Below are 5,751 nucleotides of genomic sequence, written 5' to 3'. Positions count from 1 at the left end.
GATGGATGGAAGAACTAGAATGCTCTCCTCCAGTTATTTATTGTAAAGCATTTCACGGCAATTTTATAATAGCAGCTGGAAAAGTAAAAAGGATTGAAGGGAGGGAATGAAGCCATCTAGCCCTTGTGCTATGTCAAAGCTGACCCTCCAGGACTCTTCTAGGATGAGTTTCCACAATCAGAAATTGCTTAGAGAGAAATCAAAATTGAGTAGGATGGGGCAGTAGAGGCAATGGAAGGAAGCCTAGAGGGGCGCCATCCAATTTGGTAGCCACTAACTGCATGTGGTTATTTCAATTTTAATTAATTTTATTTAAGTTTTAATGAGCTAAAATTAATTAAAATTTAAAATTTGGCTTCTCAGTCACACTGACCATGTTTCAAATGTTCAACAGCCAGAGAGGGGAGCAGTATCAGGAAATCTCAAAAGTACTGCTGTATTTTTTATTTATTTTTATTTGTAGCACTTTATAAAAACAAGGAGGCCAGGTGCAGTGGCTCACGCCTGTAATCCCAACACTTTGGGAGACCGAGGCAGGCAGGTAACCTGAGGTCAGGAGCTCAAGACCAGTCTGACCAACGTGGTGAAACCCTGTCTCTACTCAAAATACAAAATTAGCCAGGCATAGTGGTACATGCCTGCTATCCCAGCTACTCAAAAGTCTGAGACAGGCGAATCGTTTGAACCCAGGAGGCAGAGACTGCAGTGAGTCAAAATCGCGCCATTGTACTCCAGCCTGGGAAACAAGAGCAAAACTCCTTCTTAAATAAATAAATAAATAAATAAATAAATAAATAAATAAATAAATAAATAAAATAAGATAAAAACAAAGAAAGATGGAGCTCTCTAGAGTTGGGCAATATTTCCTGAACTTTGCCTTATTATAAAAGTTCAGGAAAGCTAATACCACATGAAAATGAGCAATAGTAAATTATCAAGATAAAATTCCATACAAAGTTGTCATAACAAAAAAAGAGAAAAAAGGAGCAGCATAACATCATTACAGATAGTGAAAGAGCATCAGAAAAATGTGTCCACAAAACAAAACTATAGGCTATTATTTTAAAACAAGCTAAAAGGCATTAACAAGATAATATATGTAAAGGATCACACAAATCGGAATTTAAAAAACTCAGAAGTGAGGTGAGAGAACTTAGGAAAAAATTAGAAATGAAGAAAACAATATTAACAAAAGAAGACTAAAGTAAAAGAATAAAAGAGCAAAAAACTAATAATAGTTAAGACCAATAGAAGGTAAAACAGAATAATATTTGAAAAAGAAATAGTCTAGAGAAAGTAACAAGTATTGAAAACAGACTAAAAATGTGAAACACAAGGATAATAGGAATCCCTGAAGAAGAAAACCAAACCAAAGGAACAAAACAAAAACTAAATACTATAATTAAAGAAGTCTTTCTTGAATTAAAAAAAAAATTAAAACTAGATATTGAACAATTGCTGTACATGCCTGAGACTATCAACTCAGAAAAATCAATACCAAAGCATAACCTAGTAAAATTACTGGACTTTCAAGAATGGGGGAAAAATCCTTTGGGTTTGTAGATTTTTTAAAAATGTATGTAACTTAGAAAGAAAATTATATTATCATCTGACATAGTAATCCTTTAGCTCAGAAAAAATGGAGAAACAAGATATTTAGGAAAGATGCTGTGAGCCAAAGATTTTATATGAAGTGACTTTCAAGCGTAAGGGACACAGACAAACTTTTATCAACATGCAAGAACTCAAGAAATATTGATCCCTTCAGCCCTTTATGAGGAATCTATAGAGAATGAGCTTCACACAACCAAAGTTACTGGAGAGATATTGAAATAAGGAGGTGAGTGTTAACTATATAGATGACTCCTATAGAACAAAAACTAAATGAGGAACAAAAAGGAGCGAGTGTAATGTATATTAACCATATGATCTGACAATGTAGATATAATAAAAATAAAATGGGAGGAAAGCATATAAAAATTTTAACAGACTTTCAATATTCATATTGGTGGTAATATTAGCATAATCTGCTGCTATGCATGTAACAGGAAGTAAGACAAATGAGTAATCAGGGGATAGTCTAATTTTATCATCCCCTGTAATCTTGACAACCAGGATTCGAGGTGTATAAGAAAGAAGTTAATCTAAACTTCTAAAACTATAATAATTTTGAATTTGACTTTCTCTCTATTTACTAGCTTTTTCCACAGAGAAGGACTACAATGACTAACTTAGTAGCAAAGAATATCTCTAGAACCCAGATTGTGATCTTGAAATAAAATTTTCACTGAAAGGAACCTAGAACTTCATGGAAAATAACTGATTCCAGGTCTAAAGCAGCAAATGTGTAAGTTAAGCATAAAACATGTTGTCATAGAAGAGAGCAAGGAGGGTAAGAAAAACTACTGGGATCCTGTCAAAAGAAGTTAAGCCAGCTTGAAGAGTCTCTTGCTAGCCGAAAATGGGTCAACTTGAGCTTCCATAATGATAACAATTACAGTAAATTAAAACCCATCAAATATCTATAAATTCATAATAATATTTTAAAAACCAGCCATCTTTGAAGAATAATAGGGAAGCATTCAATGATCTAAAGAATTAGTAAGTAAAGTGAAAGAATCAAGGATTTATTGTGTCTTTTCAATATGAACTGTACCACTAGATAACCAAATATTAGAATGTACCTCTTTATAGAAAGTACTCCAATTAATGCATTAAAAAATGATAGAATTAGAATATCACCATTTCAAAACAATGAGTAAAATCAGTATTGCTGACTGCTGCCATCATAAAAAGAGACACAATCTGACATTATGTATCAAACACCTCCCATAGGTCAACCAAAGGGATAACACCTGAACTTGGTCCAGTCTTTGTATCCAGCTGCCAATTGGCGGGAAATGCCATAGACAGAAGAACATATTGAACTACTCCAAGAACACCAAATCAGCAAAATCCAGACTGCAGGAAACTCTACAGATCAAATGATCTTTGTTCTTCAATAGAAAATTGTAAGGAAAAGAAGGGGATGAAAGGAGTACCTATAGATTAGGAGACTTAAAAAGACATATCAATTATTTAAAAATAGGCAAGGATAAAATTAAACCATAGTGTCTAGGGATACATGATTGAATAATGAAATTCTTTAAAAATGCAAGAAGTAATTGGCTAAAATATAAGGAAAATGGTTACTAATGGGGACAGGAGGGGCTTATGATTGAGATGGAGCAAATAGACACAGTTTCTTGTGTACTCACCAAACTTCACAGAATAAGGAATCTCAGAGAGCTAATGCGGGATCTCTGCTCTAAACAGAAAAGAATAATAATTCCCAGTTACATCTATTCCTTGTGTTCTTGATACAGCAACATGCCTTTTCTTCATTCATATGCACCCCCAGCTTTGCCAAAATACATCTGTTTCATGTATAAACAAAAATTTAACTCTTCCCATCTCAAAGATAACAACTGCATCTAACTCTAAATCCAGGATATCTGGATGATACAAATTAGTCTCAATCAGGTCTATATGTGGTTTATCATGATTCTGTTCAAATAAGCTAAATGATAAACATAACCAACAGCCAACTTAAACAATGTAAAGTGGGTGTATCAGATTACAAGGGCTGCCATAACATATTACTACAAACTAGACAGCTTAAAATAACAGAAATTTATTATCTCTTGACTCAGGAAGCTAGAAGTCTGAAATCAAGGTATCAGAAGGGCCATGCTCCCTCTGAGGGTTCTAGGAAAGAATTCTCTTGGCCTCTTCCTAGCTTCTAGTGTTTGCTGGAAATCCTTGGCATTCCTTGGCTTGCCTTTCCTGCTTGGACATCTTCTTTGGAAACCCAGTCACCCACTTTCCTGCTTGGACATTTTCTTTTGAAACCCAGTCTAGAAGCCTAGCTAGAGAGGAACTGATGCCCCGGCTGACAGCCTGCACCACCTTGCCAAGAAAGTGTCCCAGCTGGGCCATTTGAGCTGATGCTGTATGCAGCAGAGACAAAGTATCCTTGCCGCCTTTCCTGCCTAACCTGCAGATTTATGAGCAAAATTAATAGTTTTGGTTGTTTAAATCTACTAAGTTTTGAGGTATTTTGTTATACAACAACAGACAATCCATTTCTGGCATCATGCAAAGCAGTGGTTTTCAACTGGGGTAGCTGCAATACTCCAATTCTGCCTTGTTCTTCACATGACTATCTTCTCTGTATGTTTGTCTGTGTCTGTGTCTGACTCTCCCTCTCCTTTCTCTTATAAAAACACTAGTCATTGGATTTAGGGCCCACCCTAGTTCAATATTACCTCTTAACTAATTATATCTGCAAAGACCCTATTTGCAAATAAAGTCGCATTCTGAAGTTCTGGGCATATATGAATTTTGGGGGGGACATTATTTAACCCACTACAAATAAACTTGCTTCTGTTTGGGGAAACAAAAGCAAGGTAGTGACAGTAAAACTTCTTGGGAAAAAACAAAAGCAATCTGTTCTGTTCCACACTGTTTCACAGCAAATATTATATCAGGCAGTACTGAGAACATAAGAGCTAACTTTCCTAGGGGTGGAATTAGGTTCTTGGTCTTCCATTTCGGATGCACTGAATTCTTACTACTGAGATGCCCTTTCTTATCCATTGTCTCCTGTGATGACCTTCCAGAGGGGCATTGTTTGAAATTTTCTTCTGGAGAGTAGTCCTATCCTAACAACTGTCCTATCCTGTCCTGTCATTTGGGTATTTGGGATTTGGGGGTTGCCATAATACAATGAGATACAGGCTACTTTTGCCAGGCTTGAGATTTACTTAACATTTGCCTGCCATTTTTATTTCAAGGGAACCTTTAAATAAGTATTCCTCAACCATGATACTAATGATATTTTGGACCAGATAATCTTTGTTGTGGGGAGCTGTCCTGTGTATTGTAGAATGTATAATAGCATTCTGGGCCCCAACTCACCAAAGGCCACTGGCATCCCACTCCAGTTATGACAACCAAAAATACCTCCAGACATTGCCAAATGTCTTCTGGAGAGCAAACTCATCCTCATTTGAGAACCACTGCTATACATGAGGCCAGAAATGGATCAGCTGTTGTTGTGTTAAAGAAATACCTCAAAACGCAGTTGATTTAAAAAAAAAAAAAAAAAAAAAAACCCTAATCATTAATTTTGCTCAAAAATCTGCAGTTTGGGCAGGAAAGGTAAGGATATCTTTTCTCTGATGAATACAACATCAGCTGAGATGGCCCAAATGGGGCAATTCATTGGCAAGTTAGTGCTGGCTGGCTGTCAGCTGGGGCATCATTTCCTCTCCAGGTAGGCTTCTGTGAGTTGCTTTGGTGTCTGTATGAATGGTGACTGGGTTTCAAAGGAAAATGTTCCAAAAGAGTAAAGTGGAGTTCATGACATTTTTATGAACTGGCTTTCAAAGTCATGTAGTATTCGTTATTTAAGAGGAGTATGTGGAGGCCGGGCGCAGTGGCTCACGCCTGTAATCCTAGCACTTTGGGAGGCCGAGACGGGCAGATCATGAGGTCAGGAGATCGAAACCATCCTGGCTAACATGGTGAAACCCCATCTCTACTAAAAAATACAAAAAAAATTAGCCGGGCATGGTGGCGGGCGCCTGTAGTCCCAACTACTCGGGAAGCTGAGGCAGGAGAATGGCGTGAACCCGGGAGGCAGAGCTTGCAGTGAGCCGAGATCGTGCCACTGCACTCCAGCCTGGATGACAGAGCAAGACTCCATCT

This window comes from Piliocolobus tephrosceles, chromosome 8 (genome assembly GCF_002776525.5).
Source record: "Piliocolobus tephrosceles isolate RC106 chromosome 8, ASM277652v3, whole genome shotgun sequence".
In the NCBI taxonomy this organism is placed as follows: domain Eukaryota; kingdom Metazoa; phylum Chordata; class Mammalia; order Primates; family Cercopithecidae; genus Piliocolobus; species Piliocolobus tephrosceles.
Note: the sequence above shows the minus strand (reverse complement) of the source record.